General features: G+C 39.8%; 1 protein-coding gene across 5 annotated transcripts in view; it reads right to left on the bottom strand.

Moving 5' to 3' along the window:
* Sugct (succinyl-CoA:glutarate-CoA transferase) overlaps nucleotides 1-23,177 on the bottom strand; it is a 689,766-nt gene that overhangs the window by 277,375 nt on the left and 389,214 nt on the right. The window lies entirely within an intron of this gene.

Below are 23,177 nucleotides of genomic sequence, written 5' to 3'. Positions count from 1 at the left end.
GGCTACAGAGATGGCTTAGCAGTTAAGGCGTTTGCCTGAAAAGCCAAAGGATCCTGGTTCAATTCTTCAGGACCCACACAAGCCAGATGCACAAGGGGGCACATGCATCTGGAGTTCATCTGCAGTGGCTGGAGGTCCTGGCATGCCCATTCTCTCCCTCTCTGTTTCTCTCTCTCAAATAAATAAATTAATTAAACATATTTTTAAAAAATATATTTAATTAATTTACAAATATATTTTTAAAAATATATTTAATTAATTTACAAATAACCAGTTGTGATGTCCACACAAGTGCAATAGTGGCACATAGCCATGGTGGGGAACCATCTGCTCTTGATTTGGCTAAGTGACCCCCTAAGTGGTACAGGACCCATAGCTGAGAAACAAGTCAGAATCATATCCACACATAAGCCCTCTCTCCAATATCAAGCTACCATCAATCATGGGCTACAAGAGGACCTACACCTATTAAACTCTCTATTAAAAAAAAAAGTAAGGGTTATTTCATTTGTCCTGGAGCTAACTTACTCTCCGTTGGAGAATCTGCTTCTCTTTTTCAGATAGATGCAGATCCTAAGGAGAGAGCCACCCCATCTTACCTCAAAAGGGCCCTGGCTGAAACTAAGGAAAATTAGTAAAACAAGCAAGGGTGCTGATTTCCTGATGAACCAGATACCAGCACAAGGGGGAAGGAGACCAACACAGAGAAAAATCAACTCCTACCAAATCAGAGAGCCAGAGCCTCAGAGGCCCCCAATACCTCATCACAAGCAGACCAAAAATGAACCCAACATGGCTCAGGGAAGTTTTGTGGAAGAAGGGGTGGAAAGAATGTCAGTCACATGTTGGGTCAGGATATGCAGAGACATTTATCGTACCAATAACTGTGGGCTAACTCCACAAGGCATGACCCATATACCTCAACAAGGAGGGGCCAATGGTGAGGGGGTAGGTCATGGATGAGCCTAATAATGGTACCAAACTGCCTGTATTTGCTGAATAGAAAACTAATTTTTAAAAAAAGAAAGAAAGAAAGAAAGAAAGAAAGAAAGAAAGAAAGAAAGAAAGAAAGAAAGAAAGAAAGAAAGAAAAAGAAAAGGGGGGAAAAAAAGAATCAAAGATAAGATTCTCGGAATACAGTCTCCAAAGCAAAGGGCACCAGGGGTTCAATCGCTTGAGTCAAGGGAAGAAGACCACCCTGGCTATGACTTTCTTTGGTATTTGTCATCTAAATCTCAGGCAACAAAGACAACGGAAGCCCCACTCTTCACTCTTACCTGCCTATTAATAGAACAGATTGGAACATACCCGGTACCATGAGGGCTAAATCCTGTGTCACCATCATCTGATCAAGAATCAAGTAAGAGAAACACAACCTGGGTGGGTCTGGGGGGGCATACCCCAGAAGGACTGACTGACGGAGGAAGTCCTTCCTCCAAAAGTGGAAGGCCTTTCTGGTGGTCGACTTTGTGTAAAGAAGCTGCCTTTCTCCTGTCTGCTTGTGCTTCTGGCTGGTGTGTGTGTCAGCTCTGTAGCTGCTGTCCTTCATGGGCACTGGAACCAGCTTCCTCAGTGTCCCAACTGGGACTGAAGACCAGCGGCTCTCCAGGAGCCCTCTAGGCATTTGGTGCCAGATTGGGACTGCTGAGGAAACCAGCAACAGCGAGTGAGCAGCTACCAGGTTTTTTGACTCACTCTCATGACTGTAGACAGATGTTGTTAGACTGCCCCTTTAGAATACAAATGTCATTTTATGGGTTTTATTTCTCTAAAGAACCCTAATACAGGTACTTGTTTAAAAGATCAATTTTGAAAACTCACATGACCATAAAAACACTTACATATAAATTGTGTGTGTTATAGCTTATTACTTAGGGGAAAATAGACTGGATTAAATCACACCTGGTATGGTTGATGGGGAGGGAGAAGGGGAAAGGAAGAGGAATTTGAAATGTCTGCAGAGCTCATTAGTGCCCTGATATCAAATGATTCAAGGACATCTTTGGCCATGATTCAAACAGTTGTTCTGTTCTGAGTAATGTGAGGACAATGGAAAAGTCCACAGCTGGACTCTGGGAAGCCCTGTCGGAATCCTCTGTTGTAAAAGTAACAAATCTGCCGGCCTGGCTGTATGACACAGGAACCCGTCACCACGAGCCTGTCAGAGCCAGGGACCCAGAGGGGCTATGCTCTGCAGTCGGGTGAAAGATGGAATTTGTTGTTAAGTTACTCTGGTATTAAGAAAGGCTGAGTGAGCAGTTTTAAGGGGCCCCAGCGAAAGCCAAAACAACATCTGAGTACACACAACTTGATGTGACACATTTCCTCAATGTCTGGTTACCCCAGCCCCCCCCCAAACCATCAAGGAACTCTGACCTCAAGGTGTATGACCTCTCTGCCCTGTCTTCTCTTGTTCCATGGAGGTTTGATGCCACAGTGGTACTAGAGGTAATGCCATGATCTGGTAAGCAAATGGTATGCAGCCTGCGTTTCATTATGTAATACATCAGCACCAAAGCTCAGCCAGCAGAGACTTCGCACATCATAGACTCAGCTGTGATTTTTTTTATTTTTATTTATTTATTTGAGAGAGAGAGAGAGAATGGGCACGCCAGGGCTTCCAGCCACTGCAAACAAACTCCAGATGTGTGCGCCCCCTTGTGCATCTGGCTAACGTGGGACCTGGGGAACCGAGCCTCGAAGCGGGGTCCTTAGGCTTCACAGGCAAGCGCTTAACCGCCAAGCCATCTCTCCAGCCCTCAGCTGTGATTTTTGACCTGGGTCTTGACATCTTCATATGGATACACTGCCTTTTGATCAGATGTATGCTCACTGCTCTCTGTTGATGCCTCAGTCTCGCTGTACTTCTTCTATCACTTACCAGCGACTACAGAGAGGACAAGAATGGCACACCCTTGCCAACAACCTTTACCTGTCATTGTCATTATCGCATTAGCAAGGAGGGTTAGAGCTGCTGCTCTTTCTTCAATATTTTTTGTTTTTATTTATTTATTTGTCAAAGAGAAAGATGGAGGGAAGGAGAGAAAGAGAGAGGCAGAGACAGAGAGTGAACTGGCACGTTAGTGCCTCCAGCTACTGCAAACGAACTCCAGACGCATGCGCCTGATGTGCATCTGGCTAACATGGGTCCTGGGGAATCGAACCTGGGTTCTTTGGCTTTGCAGGCAAGCACCTTAACCGCTAAGCCATCCCTCCAGCCCATAGAGCTGCTGTTCTTACAGAAAAGGTATTTTACATTAAATACCAGAGTATAGGAAAAGGCAAAAAATCACAAGTTTCTTCCAAAGGTATTCAGGTTTCTCTCTGCTTTTTAAAAATATTTATTTAGTTATTTATTTATTTGAGAGAGAGAGAATGAGGAGGGGAGAGAGAGAAAGAGAATGGGTTCACCAGGGCCTCCAGCCACTGGAAACTAACTCCAGATGCATGTGCTAACTTGTGCATCTGGCTAACATGGGTACTGGGAATTGAACCTGTGTCCTCAGGCTTTGCAGGCAAGCATCATAACCATTAAGTCATTTCTCCAGCCCTTCTCTCTGTTTTTAATTCCTATATTCTATCTTGAAGCTAGAGACAACCCCCATTACCAATAGGAAGGTATATTTTAAGTCAACAAATAATTCCTATGATTTCCTCTGATCTTCAGGACTGTAGGATCACAAGTATATGGGGCCCAATCCAGCTCATCCTCTCTTCTTCCTGACTCTCTTGAACCATCACACTGCTGGTGAGTGGAGTCTGAGCCTTCTGACTACCAAGGACCCCTAAGTTCTTCCAGAAATGAATTTTATCTCTCTTCAAATATAGCCTATAAGCACTGTGAAGACTGTTATTTTTTCCCTTTGGGGAATCAAAGGAAATATTTTCCTTTCTGCTATACCAATCAACTTACTTCTCAATCCCCAAATTTTTATTAATAATGTGAGGTGTGAATTTTCAGGAATATTTCTGTTGGAATATCAGCATCTCATACCCATTTCCACCCAGCACTGTCTCCATCCTGACCAAAACCAAGTACCAGATCTGGGCCTCCAGGACCCTGCTTTGCATTTGCCCTGCCAATCACAGGGAGCAAGGCTTGCAGGTAAGCAGACACTATGAGCCCCAAAGCAAAGGAGCAGTCACTTGACTGTTACTTTTCAAATGCTTTGCCATGGTTGATCAACGCCTGAAGCTATTTTACTCCTATGTAACTGCTGATTTCTCACTCTCATGCCCTGAGACTTATACTGGGCAGTATCCTAGATACTCTTCTAAAAGCCCAGTTAATTTTAGAATACAACATATATCGATGCTTTATTTTTAAGAAATTGGTGGCTGACAAAAGTTTCTCTGACTCTGGATGCATTGAGCAGAGATGTAAGTCAGGCTGTAGCTGGTGGGTTCTATTTCTTTATGCATTTATTCAGTACAATTTCTGGAATATTTCTGATTCCAAATAGTGTGGCAAATGATGCCACTGATGTGAAAATGGAGGCGAGAGCTTCTCCTCTCAAAGAGTAAAGGTGGGCCTGCCCATTGACAACTGTATTATATAGAAACTACAGAACCTACAAAAGTACACAGATCATTGTACATAGAACTCAAAACTATTGCATTGCTTGAGTTCACATTTCTTTTATAATGTATACTGTAGTCTGGTAAAGAATAATGCTACATAATAGATTACTTATAATTAAACATGTGCTGATCTCATTCATTTACATAGTGATTCTCAGCAACTTAATTTTTTTTTTTACTTCCTTGTTGTCTATATTAATACATTGGTGTTTCTGTTACTTTTATGTCTGTCTGGTTGGTTGTTGTAGGCCAGGAGATCAAACACAGTGCCTCAAGCATGCTAGCAAAGTGATCTACTATGAGCATACAGCCCAGCCCTGGAAGTTCTGTAATATTGAAAAGTAGTTGCCACTTTCAGATAATTAAAATGTGGTAAGTTTAACTATATAAAACAGAATTAAGAGCATTTTTGAAAGACTTTTATAAAATAATTTCACATCAAATTATAAAGAGAAAGAGCATTTATTTGGTATTTTGCTTTTTGGCTTGTTTATGCAGATGAGGAATCTGATACCCAGAAGGAAGGCAATGCACTTACAAAATTACAAATTTTTCTCTATAGGGGAGTGTTTCTATCTCAAATCCATGACATTTTTAGTCTTATTTAAACATAATATCTATCTATGAGTTTGGTAATATAATTCTCTAACCAAATAGGAAAAAACTTCAAAAGCAAAATGACTAGAATTAAGTTGTTTCAGTATCAAAAAGTTAACAGTAAAGAGAGAAGCAGAAAAGGAAGAAATTTTCTGAAGGAAAACTGTCAGAAATATTGCCAAATAAATAGATCACACATATCTTAGGATGCATCACACACCTCACAATAAAGGCATCATACACATCTCAAGATGGACAGAAGTTGGGCAGCCTTCAACTCAAGGGTAACACCTATCTGCATGTGAAGATTCCCTCATGGTTTAACTGCATTCCAATTCAACTTCTTCCAGAACTTTCTCTGCTGTCCTTCTCCTTTGCTATTCTAAACATACTGTTCAGTTCTATACAGCTTGCCAATAGCCTTAATGCTTTCACATTCTTTGCCTGGAATGTCCTCTTTTTTTCCCCAATCTTCACATGCTAGGCCCATTTTCTTGAAGATTCCGCTTATGCAGTATGTGGTCCTGAATGGGCACTCAGCAAACATTTGTTGAGCAAATAAATGAAATAAGTATGTCCAATGTAAATTCATGTCCTTCAGAAGAAAATTAACTTTAATTGATTATAACAAAAAAAAACCCCGAGAAATAAGAATAGATAGATATAGATATAGGTATGGATATATGAAATCTCCACTAAATATTTGTCTAAAAAAATAAAAGCAGTGGCAACTTCAAATCTTATTTTCTGTAATGCAATAAAATAATCTTTGAGGTATTAGCTTAATGCAGTAAGTTCTCTTTAACTCACATTTTTCTTGCCATTAAAACAGATTCTGTAAAAATATGGCTATGCAACCTTCATTTTTAATGACAATAAACTACACATCAGCAACTTGGGATACCATACTTCATATGTTGAAGAATAGTTTCATAAGTTTCTTCCTGCTAATTTCCTAATTAACTCAATGGAAACAACCTTATTTAAATCAGGATTGAAGGCTGGATCAGATCAAAATCTCTTTCCATATAGTATGATGATAGTCAAAATACACAGGTCAAAAGAACCATGGGGTCTGATAGTGTCTTAAAATTTAACTCAAATATCAATAAAGTGATGCAAAGTTCCTTTAGACATTCCTTCCACATCCAGAAAAGTAAAGATTTACAATAGAAATTCAAACCAGTATTTGTATCTTCTCAATGATTTCTCAGTCCAAGTCGCTCACTTCACAAGTCTAAAGATGGTTCCCCTCTGCCCCAGCTGTGCCAATTACACTGGGGGGGAAACACTGAGTTCTGACACCCTGAGGAGCTAGCACGACTGCATGATGGAAATGCAGCTGACAGTTCTGTCAGGGACGTGAGAAGCAGAAGAGATCCAGCTCGTTCTGTAGACATGTGCTGGCTCTACACAGCTGAATGTAATAAAAGCAAGTTTGGTGGATAAGATGTGCAGCTATGATGTGAGGACACACGGGGAGAGGCACTCACATTTCATGCGCTACTAAGCTATGGCTGGGTCAGCAGTGGCTTGCCAGAAGTCCCAGCAACCCTGGAGGAGGGCTGAGGAGCCTCTGCTTAGGGTCCACCACCTTACAACTTACACTGAGAATGTGCCCCTCACAATCTGAAATCACAGTTCCCTCAATCCCCTTTCCCTTACTTCATATTTTAGAAGAAGAACTTTCAAATCCTCGGTAGTAAGTATGTCCTGGGCCAATGTTCTTTATGACCCGTAAAGTCCCATTTTCTAGAGTGAACTATAGTCTTTGAAACAAACATTGAAGATAGTTGGTACTATTTATGCTTTACTCATGAGAAAACCAAGGTTTAATCAGGAAAATTTTACCCACGGTCACAGAGCTAGTGAAAAGCAGAGCCAAGATTCAGACTTGTGTCCTCCAGATTCATGCGACTCTCTTGCCTTCAACTGCGGCTGAGAAAGTTTCTCCCACACACCCCTTCTCACTGAGGAAGGTACTCATTGTTGTCTATTATAAAATGTAAATTCAATAAAGTCTCTACAAATTGTCCAAAACAACTCTAAAGTGCTAACCTGAGAATAGGTTCTGGTTTCCGAAGAGCAATCACATCTGTACAACATCATTTTCCAGCCAGATGCCGGAATAAACCATGCCTTATGGTCACACTGTGAACATAAGACCATGTAGCCATCAATGACCACTCCCTGGGCCCAGAAGAACGTAGAGCTCTGTCCCAGTGAAGAAGAGGCCTCTGACAGCTTAGGAACAAAGTGCCCACAGAGCAGTTCTTTTATTGCTACTGCTGAAATGCAGTGCAATTTTCCTTAAGTTTTGTTTAACATGGATCTTTTCTGTTTGTTTGTTGTTTTCATTTTGTTTTCTGAGATTAAGTCTCACTCTAGCCCAGGCTGGGCTGGAACTCACTCTGTAGTCCCAGACTACCTCTTACCTCTGCCTCCCAAGTGCTGGGATTAAAAGCGTGTATCACCACACCTGGCTATGAGACAAATCTTAATGTAAGAAGAGAGTCCCTTTAAAAAATAAACTAGCCTATCTCTCTCTCTCTCTCTCTTTCTCTCCCTCTTTCGCTCTCTGTTTCTCTCAAATAAATAAATGAATATAAACAACAAAAATTTTTAAGAAAGAAAAAGGGCTGGAGAGATGGCTTAGCAGTTAAGTGCTTTCCTGTGAAGCCTAAGGACCCCGGTTCGAGGCTCAATTCCCCAGGACCCATGTAAACCAGATGTGCAAGGTGGCGCAAGCATCTGGAGTTTGTTTGTAGTGGCTGGAGGCCCTGGCACACCCATTCTCAATCTCTCTCTCTCTCTCCCCCTCTTTCTCTCTCGGTTGCTCTCAAATAAATAAGTGAATATAAACAAAAAAAATTTTTTTTAAAAAAAGAAAAAATAAACTGCCCAGTAAGAACTTCTCTTAATGTTCATACCCATATGTTAATGTTACTCTCGCTTTTGGTTAGAGAACTTTATCTTTTCAGATGAAAGTGACCTTGGGGTGACTCAGAAGGCACCATGATCCTGAGAAGAAGTGACAGAGGAGTGCTCAGCATTGAAATATCTCTACCACACCTTCCAAGGCTTAGGGTCCATTGTGGAAGAGGTAGTAGAAAATATGTAAGAGCCAAAGGAAGGGTAGGACTCCTTACAACATGCTCCCCCAGACACAAAATGACCTGGATATCCATGACCTCACAGTGCCTGATCATCATAATAGGAAGAAAAGATCATGACATTTAAAAAAAAGAGAGACTGGGCTGGAGAGATGGCTTAGCAGTTAAGCACTTGCCTGTGAAGCCTAAGGACCCCGGTTCGAGGCTCAGTTCCCCAGGTCCCACGTTAGCCAGATGCACAAGGGGCGCACGCGTCTGGAGTTCATTTGCAGAGGCTGGAAGCCCTGGCGCGCCCATTCTCTCTCTCTCCCTCTATCTGTCTTTCTCACTGTGTCTGTCGCTCTTAAATAAATAAATAAATAAATAATTTTTTAAAAAAAGAGAGAGACTGATTGAGAGGGGGAGGGGATATGATGGAAAGTGGAGTTTCGAGGGGGGAGGTGGAGAGAGGGAGGGAATTACCATGGGATATTGTTTACAATTATGGAAGTTGTCAATAAAAATAAATAAACTTTTAGATTTGTAGTTTGGAATTTTTCATTGCTTTTTCCCTCTATCCTTGAGGTGTGAAGGGGTGGATGCCTATCACTGATAAGGAAAAACTCTTAATTGATTTTGGGTTATATTTAATGTATACCTGAGTGATTAATTTAAAGATCAAGAAATGTAATATAATATTACAAACAAGACATTTGATTTGCTTTCTATTGAATTAAATGCTGGCTTGTTATGTTCAGAGCAATCAGATCTCCCTGGTAAAACAGAATAATGTAGAATTTTTATTCTTGTCTTTACCTCATAGCCTTGCTCAGAGACTGGATTATTTTGTAACATGGAGATACTGAAAATTCCTACTTCAGAAAGGTATATAGAGCCATTCACATGAAGACCATCTGACAACCAGGCCCTCCTTGTAGCCAATGCCTTGTCTAATGCTGAACCCGACTTTCTGTATGACAATAAGATTTCAGTTAACACTAACCTTCTAAAGCTTCAAACAGTTGTGTTGCAACTCAAATGGAAATGTCTTTTGATATTTTAAATTGAAATTTGAGCATCTCTTTTTCTTCTCCTAGCAGTTACCTCAGCTGTCCTGATCTGAAGGCAATTATCTAGAGAAGCCCATGCTCAGATGGAAGCTGCTCGGCTCCAGAATGAGGTAGGAAGAAGCCTGCTCTGCTTTAGAAAGTTGGCCAGCCATGAAAGCCATGTGACAGTGACTTAGAAAGCACAACAAACTGAAATGGAATGGATATTCCCTAGGTCATTTCCTGCAGCACCCTCCTCTTATGGTCAGTTGGACCAAAAGCCCGAGGACCGGAGGAGGAAGTGGCTTGTCCATATTTAGATGTGCAGGGGGGCAAGAAGAAACCCCTATTCATGTTGCATTAATATTTTCAGTAACTTTTCAGATAATATCTGGGTATATAATGATTACAACGTGGTTAGGAAATGAGCAGTAATGAATAGTGTTGAATCATTTCATCTTCTAAGAAAAGAGCATGAACAAAGTCTAACGATCATCCCTCACAAGTGAGACAGTACAGACCACAAAATGGTTTGTCATTCCAACCCCTTTCAAGCATAAACCAGCATGTACTGGCACACGCCCACTCTGACATGGAACTCCGGTCAGAAGCTGAAAGAGTTAACTCGGCCTCAGAGCACTGGTCCTTCAAGCACTCCTTCAAAAGCTCTTAAATGGCAGAAAAATCAATACACTTTTATCAGACTTCAGTGTTTATAAAAGCAATACAAAACAGGATTTTGTTAAATGTATATATTACGCCAGATCCAACTGTAAGTTAAAACATCTGTGTCCAAGTTAATCTCAGATACAGCAAGGAGATTATTTGAGCTGTGTATTTCCTTTTGTGACCTTTTGAGATGTGGCTTTCAGCAGAATGGTAGGGAATAATTTTCTTAAGCTTTTAGTTGTCTGCAACAGTGCCAACACTTGCCCATAAGAGCAATATTTTTAAATTATCCAGATGAATAATAAAAAAGGAAAGAAAACTCTTTGAGTAATTTCAAAATAGTATTGTATAGGGAATCCTTAAAAGAATAGATCATAGACACATAAATGTAAGCATGCAAATCTAAGACTGCTACAGGATATCCATGACATAACATTTTCAATTAAAACCCTTTTTACAAGCAATAATCACATTCTGAAAAAACATACACAACTCATTTGTGGATTATACCACCTTCCCAGTGAAGTCAGACTTAAAACATAAGCACATATAATATACTTACCTTAGCATGGACTGATCTTTTTCACACAATCAAGGTCTTTAAAGTGGGGTAGAAAGCCTTTTGTTCTTGTTTGTAGGAGACAAGAAAACAAGAATGGAAGTTGATAGATGCTTTCTGTTTTTAGATCTGTTTTTAAGGGATCAGACATCTGTAATTCAAAACCATTTGATTGAAACAATAAATCTGACTCAATTCTGAAATTTTATTTTAAAAGTGTGAGGGAAATCACGGGACCCTCAAAGTAAATGACAAGCCTGGTCTCTGAAGTGTGTCAGGAACACATTAATAACAAGTTAAATAATGGCAGAACCTAACCAAAGGCACAAATATCCTGAAAACATGGATTGAGGAAGCAAATTTCATACTAAATTTTTGCTAAGTAACAGGGCTTCATGAACAAATCTCCCTAATAATTTATTGCAGAATTATAAGGTGAGGTACTGTATGGTGCAGTATTGTATGGTGAGGTAGTAGATGGAACAGTACTGTGCGTGCAGTATATCATATGGTGCACTAGGGCATAGTACAGTATTGCATAGCCCAGTGTTATAGGTGTTGTATTGTATTGTATGAAGTATTGTATTGCATGGTATTGCAGGGCATGGTATTTTATAGGGTAGTAATTATAGGGCACACTATTGTATGGTGTGGTATGATAGGCTGTTGAAAGGTATGGTGCAGTGCTGCCTTGTGCAATATTGTCTGGTGTGGTATTGTATGGTGCAGGAATGAAGGAAGCAGTACTGCAAGGTAAGGTATCGTGTGGTGCAGTATTGTATTGCTATGTTGCATGCTGTAGTATTACATGGTGCAGCACTTCTTGGTGTAGTATGGTGCAGGATTGTATGGTACAGCATTGTCCGGTATGGTGTTGTATGCTGCAGTATTGTATGGTGCAGTACTACATGGTTCAGGACCATATGGTGGAGTACCGCACAGTGCCGTAGCGCACAGCATATCAATGGGAAGTCACTGGAAGATTTAAGTATGAGAGTGGCATAATGACCCTGGAGGACAATAATTAGTAACAGTCAATGACTTAAATGTCTACTTAAAGTGGAATCATGACATCTTTGCACAATGCTTTTAACAGTACTTAGCATGTCATAGCCAGCTTTAGTGAGGGCAAGAAACAGAAGATAATATAAGATTGCCAGCAGGTGCTCATTCCCCAATAAAAAGTTAATTATATCATTTAAACCTTTACTCCTCTGATCAAAATCATGTTTGATAACATGCATGTTACTGTAGTACTCAGGCAGCCAAAGCAGGAGGACTGCTGTAAGTTGGAGGTAACTCTGGAAGGTAGAATGTGCATTAGGTGATGAAGATGGAACAAATAAATAAGAAAAAACTGAAAGAGAAACACTACTTCTAAATGATGAATATAACTCTAGGGAGTTCTTACCCTTTTTTTTAGTCAATCCAACAGACTGGCCTTTTTTTGCAAGTATGTGTGTGTGTGAGAGAGAGAGAGAGAATTTGTATGCCAGGGCCTCCAGCCACTGTAATTGGACTCCAGATACATGTGCCAACGATTGCACATGTGTGACCTTGTGCACTTGCGTCACTTTGTGCATCTGGCTTACAGGGGACCTGGAGAGTAGAACATGGGTCCTTAGGTAAGTGCCTTAACTGCTAAGCTGTCTCTTCAGTGCCCAAGTTCTGCTTACTTCTTAACTTCCCCAAAGCATCCCCAGCCATGACATCTGCCCATATCTGTACCACTTCTTCAAAGTCTGTCTTTTCCAGCGGAGGTCTAGTTACCCTCCCTGGATGGCCATTCCTCTTGGAAAACAGGAAGTCATGTCTGGTGCTACTTAAGTAAGAGCACGGTTAGCAGCTGTTCCGTACCTAGAGCAGAGCTTACCAGGCCTTATGCAGGATGGAACATTGCCTTCACTCTCGGTACATGAAAGGCTGCTCTGAAGTAATAAGCATGTTTCTTGGAGTGCCCAATTCACTAGCAGAGAAGAAAATTAGCCATTCTATTCAATATTGGGTACAAGAAGTTAAACTCAATCCCTCCTATAAAAGAGCATATTCACAAGTACTATTGACCTAGAGCTTAGTAATAGTTAGCAATTTTCAGATTATACAATTATGTTCATTTTCAAGATAATAAATGTGGTTGTCTAAAAGATGTATATAGCTCCATCAGGAAAAGAAAATGAGATTCTTGTTCATGACATGAGGCAAATAAAGAGGTTGAAATTAATTTTATATAGAACAATTTCACATATATATTTTTCTTACTACCTTAAGTACATGTTTTCTTATGGCCAACTAATTTTTTCATATTTTATTTATTTCTGTATTTTTTGTTTGTTTATTTGTCTGTGTCAGGGGTAGCACGTGTGGAGGTCAAAACTTCCAGGTGTGTGTGATCCACTGTTTTTAAGACAGGCTCTCTTGCTACCGCAAATGACTTCAAATGAACAAGTTAGCTTGCCAGCTTCAGATTCTCCTGGCCCCACCTCCCACTGTCATAGGTGTGTTGGGATCACAAGCGCTCACACAATTTTGCATCTAGCTTTATGTGGGTGCTGGAGAATTGAACCCAGGCTGTCATGTTTTACAAGCAAGTGCCTTTAATCTGCGGGCCATTTACCCAGCACCATAACTGAATACTTTTAATGAAAAAGAAAATCACTTGCCAGTTTAAAGCACAGCGATTACTAGAATGTTGGTAATGTTCCACTTGGCTTTTATTTCCCTGTGTATCCAGATCCATTCATACTATTTACATATGTAATCCCTGGCTTGTTTCACAAACTCTTGGGGGAATTATGTAGTGGACATTTGTTTTGCCTTTAAATATGATTGATTGTATAGAGTTGCTGCATGTCTCAGAGTCAGTTATCCCACTGATCGACCACATTATCTTAGGCCTCAGTCCAATAAGGTGGTCTGCCAAATCAGCAATGCTTGTTGATGGACAGGTCACTTATTTTTCCTCTGGATCAGTTCTCTAACTCAGGAACTGTCAAAATTCACAATGTTTTTGTTTGTTTGTGATACTGGGGATTGACATTAGAGCCTCAAACGTGGTAGGCAAATGCCCTACTACTGTAGCTCTATTCCTGGACCACTTTGTACTTTTTATTTTGAGATACAGTCTCATTAAGTTGCCCAGGTGGGTCTTGAACTTGTATTCTTTCTGTCTCAGCCTCCACAGGGATTATAAATCTGTGCCACCAAGTTCAGCTTGTCTCCAGTTGTTGTAAATAAAGTTCTACTGGAACAGATCTATATCCATTTGTTATTACACTGTATATGGCTATTTTCAGACTATAACAGTAGACTTACACTGCAACAGAATGATTACAATAGAGACTGTAAAGTTTGAAACATGATATATTTAATATATACTACATTGTATATACTACATTGATAATTGTTTACAGAAAATGTTTACTGACCTTCTCCCCACATACACACACAACCACCACGTCTCATGAAATATGCAAAATAAAGATATTGTATACGTGTCCAACCATCTCCTGCACCTCTCTCTTGGCTAGGTTAGTTTTACACTGTCAGACAGGCTGAGTGTCTCTTATTGACTTGCTTGGGTTCACAGGTATGTCAGATTTTGGCTTTTGTTTTTTCAAATTTTAGTATACTTATAGACACACAACTTGCAAATAGGACTCAAATCTAAATGCTAAATTAACTAATGTCTCATATAATTTATACACTAGCCCGAAGATAACTTTATAAAATATTTCTGACAAATCTGTACATGAAGCAAAATTTTTATGGGAAAGAGAGAGTGAGAAAGAAGGGGGAAAAATGATGCACCAGGGCCTCTAGCCACTGAAATCAAACTCCAGAGGCATGTGTCATCTTGTGCACATGTGCAAACTTACACAATTGTGTCTCCTTTTGCATCTGGCACATGTGAGACCTGGAGAGTTGAACATGGGTCCTTAGGCTTTGCATGCAAGTGCCCCAACCACTAAGCCATCTCTCCAGCTCCTGCAAAATTTGATAATATAGAATTTCCTAACTTGTTGCATCATGTTATGTTCAAAGTGTGTGGATTTTATAGCTCTCCAGATTTGGGATTTTTTAATTATACATGTTCAGTCTGTATTAAGAGTTTCTTTTTTAGGTGGGCATGGTTGTGCATGCTTTTAATCCCAGCACTGAGGAGGCAGAGGTAGGAGAATCACCATGAGTTCAAGGCCACTCTGAAACTACATAGTTAATTCCAGGAAAGCTTGAACTACAGTGAAACGCTACCTCAAAAAACCAAAAGAAAAAAAAAAAAGGAAGGGAGGGGTTCTTTTTTAAAAAAATATTTAAGGTAATTTTGCTTATCAGTGTTTCTTTTTATTTTATTTTTAGTTATTTCTTTAAGATAGAGGGAAAGAGATAGGGAGAAAGATAGAGAGAGAGAAAATGGTCTCGTCAGGTCACTCAGCCACTGCAAACCAACTCCAGACACATACACCACATTGTGCATCTGGCTTACATGGGTACTGGGGAGTTGAACCTGGGTCCTTTGGCTTTGTAGGCAAGCATCTTAATCACTAAGCCATCTCTTCAGCCCCTGTATTAAGAGTTTCTAATCAATGAGTGCATATTGAATCACAGAGATTTGGAGACATGCCACAACTTGGTCTTGCTTTTCGTCCCATTTGCAAAGGACATCTTCGGGGTGTTATGACAAAGATACAGCAGGTCAGGCACACTCACAAAGACAGCACTTCCCGTAGCAAAGATCTAAAAGACCCAACATTTCTGCTGCAGACTCACAAAGACAGTGCTTCCCATAGCAAAGATCTAAAAGACCCAACATTTCTGCTGCAGATTCACAAAAACAGTGCTTACCGTAGCAAAGATCTAAAAGACCCAACATTTCTGCTGCAGATTCACAAAAACAGTGCTTCCCGTAGCAAAGATCTAAAAGGCCCAACATTTCTGCTGCAGATTTTAAAGGATGGATTCCTCCATGCATGTTTCCTCAGCAGCTCTGAGGGAAACTTGGCAATTGCTCTGCCTTTGAATCATGGTCTCAAGCTACTGTCAGTTCTTTACTCATCATACCTGCTCCACAGAATATAGAAAATCATGGGAATTCTCATCCTAGCAAAAAGAAAAGGACAAATAATCTATAAGCAATGAAGTTTCCTGACCACATCCCAGAAGTTTACATCAAGGCAACTGGAATTGGTCAGCCATACAGTAGTAGAAGGTAGTTCACCTTTAGCAGAGAATGGAAGGAAGAGGAAACTACAAAAAAAAAAAAAAAAAGGTGATAAAAAAATCAGCTTTTTAAAAAATTTTTCAAAACATAGTATGGATTAGCATGACAGAATCACTGGAAACCACAGACAACGGAAGTATGTAAAAGCTCTTTTCCTAAGGTGTTCACATGTACACATGAGAAACGTGGGAATGGGACAAGCGGCTGCAGAACCTTAAGCATGCCAGAGGTGGTAAGTGACCCCTGAAGACAAAAAATAAACCCTGCTCACTCCCTGGACTCTTAAGGGACTGAGCAACAGGAACTGCTGCTCTCCAAGCCAAGGAATAGATACAAACATTCAACGGATCCCAGGATAACATCAAGTTCAACTTGTCCAAAGCAGAACTGTTTTCGTTCTCTCCATTCTTCCCCTATTCTGGAAGAGTGGACAGTGCTGCTCTCTCCCACCCACACAGCTCCCAGCCTCCGGGCTTCACTGTGTCACCAGTCTGAGCCTAATTCTCATAGGCTTTGGAGGGAAGCTGCTTTTGCTGTTTCATTGTCTCTCAGGTGTAGGAAGAGCCTTTCAGCCTCCACTGTCAGCACTGGTTTCCCCTGCCTTCCAGACAATTACAAGATATTCCCAGATCTTTTGCTCTCTGCTTTCCTTCCCTGCGCTGATCAATTCCTGTCCATTCTTAAAATTCCTCATTACCTCTCCAGATTTGATAGGATGGAGTCTGAATTTCTCAGCATAGTAGAAAACATCTGCCCACCTTTCCAAACTCTCCCTGTCCATCCCATCTTGAACCCACACTTCAGCCATCACACCAGCATCTCAGGGCCATAGATGGACAGTTATTCAGGGACCCCTCCCTGCCTGTTCCTCCTGGTAATCTGACCTGAAGATTCAGTCTGAGCATCTCCGCCTGTTTGACATGAACCCAAACCCCTTCCCAGCCCTGCACTGCCTCACGTTTTCTCTTCAAATTGATGCCTTCATTGGAGGGCCATTAAAGTTACCAAGTTTATCTTATTTCTATTATAAACTTCAGCCTCTAGCACAAAGCCTGGCAAGAGAGATATTCAATGCATTTGTTGAATAAATTCGATTTATTTCTTTTTACTTTCTTTTTGAGGTAGGGTCTCACAGTAGCCCAGGCTGACCTGGAATTCACTCTGGATTCTTAGAATGGCCTTGAACTCACAGTGATCCTCCTACCCCTACCTCCCAAGTGCTAGGATTAAAGGCATATGTCACCACCACGCCCTACTGAATAAGTTTTAAAGCTTTCACAGCATGTCAATCTTTCATGTTTCAGTTTCAGTGAGTATTTACATACTTAGTGCTACCAACAGGTTGTAAGAATTCTCCAGTTTCAAAGAAAACATAGCTTTCTATTTCTATTTATGAAATATGAATTTGATTTTAGGAAAATGGAGCTAATCTTTCTCCTACAGTTAGAGAAGGGATAATGCCATCATGGGCTTTGATACTTGGTTTTTGTCATTCAGCCTTGGTCATGAACTCAGAATGGAATTGTGGTCTTACTCAAATTTTGCAGCAAGTCATTTTAAGTAGCATAGGTAAAAATGTTTTCCCACAAGCAAGTAATTTCTGGAGTGTGTGTTCAGCACAAGCATTCATCATGAATGCAAGCAGACGTGAGGCGTTAAAAAAAGAACAATGTAGTAATGTTCACTATTTATTTTCAAGAATTGCATATTTTTTCAACAAATTTAAAAACATTTCCCAAGGAATTCTAAAGAAAGCCACCAAGTATGTTTAGCCAAACAACATATGGAATGCTAATTTTGTTGTGATGTGATTCCCTAATACAGCAAGGAACAGATTCTTTGTAAAATCAGCAGATTTGCAAGCACTAATTAAGAAACATTGAAAACTATCAAGGTCAATTTAAGAATCCATTTGAAAACAAATATCCCCATTCTTGTTAGTTCTAGTAATTTCTCTGCAAAGATTCACTTAATATCAACAAACTCTGACTACGCAAATTTTGCAGTGAAGGTACACTTTAGATTTTGAACACACTGAGGGACAGTAAGGTTTGAGGAAGTGATGGATAGAACTAATTTCTGTCTATTAGTGTACTTTCCCCTCAGGAATGTAAAATTAAGCCTTGGAGTATAGAATTTCTCCTCTGCTACATATCTCCTGAGAGCCCAGGGGAGGTCTGAGTCTGCCTAGGGGACAGATTCTTATTCTCTTGATTGCTAGAATGATTCTCTGCCTTCTATGAAGAGAAAGCAACAAACAAAAACAGCCTTGTTTCACAAACATTTCAGTTTTGCCCTGGGCCTTTGTGTCTTTCCACTCCACTGGCCATGCCATTGTCTGTAATCCCCTCTGCCTAGAAAGCTAAGGTGCAAAGGTGCAGGCAGGTCAGGGAGCTGTCTCAGAGAATGCTTGTTGAACAAGCCGAAGTGTTTCAGGGCAGGAGGGTTGGTTCAGCAAGTTTGATCCCCCAGCATCCACGTAAACAGCTTGGCATGACCATGCATGTCTGTAACCCAGTCCCATGGAGAGCAGACACTAGAGAATTGCCGGGACATATTCAGAAACAAGCAACAGCAGCAACAAAAGAAACAACCCAGCAGCTCTAGGTTCGGTGAGAGACTGTGTCTCAAGAATATATGTGGGTGTGTGATAAAAGAGGGCTCCCAGCATTTTCACGCTTTTGCAGCTGTATGCACAGGGCAAGCACATCTGTACTCACATGTGCATATACCATACACACACACAACATCATACATATTACACGTGTGAAATCACATGAGCATAAATATGATGTCTGTGTGTATCGCTCTTCTAATGCTCAGATTTTTTATATGGCTAACCTAGCTATATGCCTAGGGCCAAGCACTTCTTATCATAACTTGCCAAACACAGTGGATGGAGAGATGCCTTATATAGGAACTTTCCCAGAACTGAGGTACAGTAGGTCTGGTGGCAAAGCCTATAACCCCGGATATTCAGGAAGTTGGAGGAGGAGGATTAATGGCTCAAGTTCTGTCCACACTACAGAGTAAGTTCTAGGCCAGCCTTGTAAACATAAGGAGACCATGTGAAAAAATTAAAAATATAAAAGAACTGGGGACATAGCTCAATGGTAAAATGCTTGCATAGCCTGCACCAGACCCTAGGTTTAATTCCAAGTACCGAAAAAAAAGTACATTATGACTCTAAACTAACAACAGGAAAACTAGCACAAATAGCAATGATTAGATAAATATGCATGGACCAATAACTTTATATTAATTTGATATGTTATTATTTTATTTCCTTATGTCTTGTCTGTCCCAGAAGGGCCTCAAAATACTCTTATTTGAAATAAGTATGAGGTGCAAGCTTTGGGAAGTGTTGTGAAAGGGTGTTTGGCCTTTCATTGCCATCGTATTCCTTTTAATGGAATTTGATGTCAATGACACATGTCTGGATGGGTCAGTATTCTGTCACAAAGACCATCCTGGACTTCCCAGATGAAACCAGAAATGCTTTAAGATAATTGTGTAAAACTCTACAAAATAAAGATGGGAAAGTATTTTAGAGTAAATGTTAAAAGAGTTTAGCCATATCAACTGATTCCTTAAGGGATACTATCTCAAAACAAGCCCACCTCCTCTTCCCTTCATTCTTCCATTTTATGTCACTGTTTACAATTAAAAAAAAAAAAATGAGGAGTATGTGAGACTGTGAATTGGGAAGGAAAGCTTGACCAGTAAGTAGGTGACTACCAGATTTAATGTATGGAGTTATCTAGGACTTTTACCGGTAAAGGGCTTAGTAACTGAAATACCAAATGTTGGAAGTTTTAACATATTATTTACTGCTCAGTTGAAAACATTCAAACATTACAATACAATGATTTCCAAGTTGAAATTAGTTTGTGTGCTTTTAAACTTTTCTCTTAGGGGAGGATTTCAGCCTTACAGAGAAGTGAGATGCCTAAGAAGATGGAACATCTGGCTAGAGACCAGTGTCTGGAAGCCTGAACCAAGAAGACACACATGAATAGCTGTTTAAAACCATAGACAGTAATGCTGAAGAAAGCTGTATGGCACCAGTAATAAAATTAGACTCACTGAATTCATGGGATTGTTACATATTCAGAAAGGACCTTTAAGATTGCCTTATGATTATTTTATTTATTCATATTTATGTACAATGGGATTTTCTCCTCTTTCAATTGATGTCTAACATTCACAGTTATCTGAAAACTTTGTTTTAAATGCCCACAGATAACCCACATATACTTTCCGCATAAGAGAGAAAAGGAACATTAGTGATACAGATAGCGAGTCACAGAGGCAAACTGGGATTGATGCCTTTACCATGATAAAGCATAGAAATCATGAAATTTGCCATTTTAATGCTTTTAAATATACATTCACAATGTTTCTATCAACATTATGCTTCTATTTTATAATCCCAACCAAAATCTGTATACCCATTAAACAATAACACTCCATTCTGCCCCTTCTCTGATCCCTGATAAACTTCTTTGCAATCTCTTAAGACATGGCTATTCTGCACATGTAAGTGGGATTGTGAAGTATTTGCCATGTTTTATTATTTTCAGCATAATGTTTCTAAGTCATCCAAGTCCTAGTGGGGTCTGAGTGTCCTTCATCTGCCTGACCAAATTATATTCCTCTGTATAGTATATTCTGATGATTATTTCACCTGAGGACACTTGGATGGGGTTTTCTTTGATCACTGATGGACAGAATTTAGGTTCAACCTCAGTTTCAATTTCTTTCTGAATGTAGAATTACTGGGTTATTTGGGAATTTGCCTTTTTCAGGAATCACTAAAGCTTTCAAAGCAACTATAGTATTTCAGATTCTCATGTAGCAAAAGCATTCCAGTTTCTCCAAATCCTCTTAACCAAAACACGCTAGCCTCATTATTTTAGATTTATTTGTAACAGCCCTCTCAGTGGTTTATCAGAAAGATTTAATCTGAGTTATCCTGAGTCCAAGGACAGTCAGTGCGAGTCCACTGCCAAGCATGAGGGATACTGTGATAGGTGTGTTCTCAAAATCTCAAAGTAGAAGCTGAAGTGATGGTTCAGCAATTAAGGTGCTTGCCTGCAATGTCTAAGGACCCAGGATCAATTTCCCAGGATCCACGTAAAAGCCAGATGCACAGGGTAACACGTGTCTGGAGTTCATTAGCAGTGGGTAGAGGCCCTGGTGTGCCCATTCTCTCTCTATCTGCCTCTCTCTCTCTGTCTCAATCAAATAAATAAATAAATAAAATATTTTTTAAATCTCAAAATAGATGTATTTTCTAGGAAAAAACACCTAAATTTTAGATCCATCATGGTATGCAAACACACACACACACACACACACACACACACACACACACACTACATATACATACTGACATACTAGCTTGGTAAATAGAGTTGTGATGTGCAAAGTGTCTATCTTCCATTTTTCCTGTACCTTGAAAATGCAAAACTAAAATGTAAAAATGGCCTTGACCAATCATAGCTACTCAGCTCTCAGAGATGGCATCAGTCCAGAGTTCCTACTAACTTTGCTAGCCAAAGATATTTTATACTATCTGAGTTTTACTTTTCTAAAGGAAGTATTCCTCATAGTTACTTCCTGTTCATCCCCAGACTTTTAACCATACTCCATTTTATATTCTCCTTTTCTTTTTTTTTTTTTAATTTTTATTAACATTTTTCATGATTATAAAATATATCCCATGGTAATTCCCTCCCTCCCCACCCCCACACTTTCCCGTTTGAAATTCCATTCTCCATCATATTACCTCCCCATTACAATCATTGTAATTACATATATACAATATCAACCTATTAAGTATCCTCCTCCCTTCCTTTCTCCACCCTTTATGTCTCCTTTTCAACTTACTGGCCTCTGCTACTAAGTATTTTCATTCTCACGCAGAAGCCCAGTCATCTGTAGCTAGGATCCACATATGAGAGAGAACATGTGGCGCTTGGCTTTCTGGGCCTGGGTTACCTGACTTAGTATAATACTTTCCAGGTCCATCCATTTTTCTGCAAATTTCATAACTTCATTTTTCTTTACCGCTGAGTAGAACTCCATTGTATAAATGTACCACATCTTCATTATCCACTCATCTGTTGAGGGACATCTAGGCTGGTTCCATTTCCCAGCTATTATAAATTGAGCAGCAATAAACATGGTTGAGCATGTACTTCTAAGGAAATGAGATGAGTCCTTTGGATATATGCCTAGGAGCGCTATAGCTGGGTCATATGGTAAATCAATCTCTAGCTGTTTTAGGAACCTCCACACTGTTTTCCACAATGGCTGGACCAGATTGCATTCCCACCAGCAGTGAAGAAGGGTTCCTTTTTTTCCACATCCCCGCCAACATTTATGATCATTTGTTTTCATGATGGTGGCCAATCTGACAGGAGTGAGATGGAATCTCAATGTAGTTTTAATCTGCATTTCCCTGATGGCTAGTGACGTAGAACATTTTTTTAGATGCTTATATGCCATTCGTACTTCTTCCTTTGAGAACTCTCTATTTAGCTCCATAGCCCATTTTTTGATTGGCTTGTTTGATTCCTTATTATTTAACTTTTTGAGTTCTTTGTATATCCTAGATATTAATCCTCTATCAGATGTATAGCTGGCGAAGATTTTTTCCCATTCTGTAGGTTGCCTCTTTGCTTTTTTCACTGTGTCCTTTGCGGTGCAAAATCTTTGTAATTTCATGAGGTCCCAGTGGTTAATCTGTGGTTTTATTGCCTGAGCAATTGGGGTTGTATTCAGAAAGTCTTTGCCAAGACCAATATGTTGAAGGGTTTCCCCTACTTTTTCCTCTAGCAGTTTCAAAGTTTCCGGTCTGATGTTAAGGTCTTTAATCCATTTGGACTTAATTCTTGTGCATGGCGAGAGAGAAGAATCTATTTTCATCCTTCTGCAGATATTTATCCAGTTTTCAAAACACCATTTGCTGAAGAGGCTGTCTCTTCTCCAATGAGTATTTTTGGCATTTTTATCGAATATCAGGTGGCTATAGCTACTTGGGCTTACATCTGGGTCCTCTATTCTGTTCCACTGATCTACATGTCTGTTTTTGTGCCAGTACCATGCTGTTTTTGTTACTATGGCTCTGTAGTATAGGTTAAAATCAGGTATGGTGATACCACCAGCCTTTTTTGTTGCTCAGTATTATTTTAGATATTCGAGGTTTTTTGTGATTCCAAATGAATTTTTGGATTGTTTTTTCTATTTCCATGAAGAAAGCCTTTGGAATTTTGATAGGGATTGCATTAAATGTGTAGATTGCTTTAGGTAAGATTGCCATTTTCACAATATTGATTCTTCCAATCCAGGAACAAGGGATGTTTCTCCACTTTCTAGTGTCTTCTGCAATTTCTCGCTTGAGTGTT

Source organism: Jaculus jaculus, chromosome 16 (genome assembly GCF_020740685.1).
Source record: "Jaculus jaculus isolate mJacJac1 chromosome 16, mJacJac1.mat.Y.cur, whole genome shotgun sequence".
Classification (NCBI taxonomy): Eukaryota; Metazoa; Chordata; class Mammalia; order Rodentia; family Dipodidae; genus Jaculus; species Jaculus jaculus.
The sequence above is the reverse complement of the archived record's forward strand: the minus strand, read 5'-3'. Positions and strand labels throughout refer to the sequence as shown.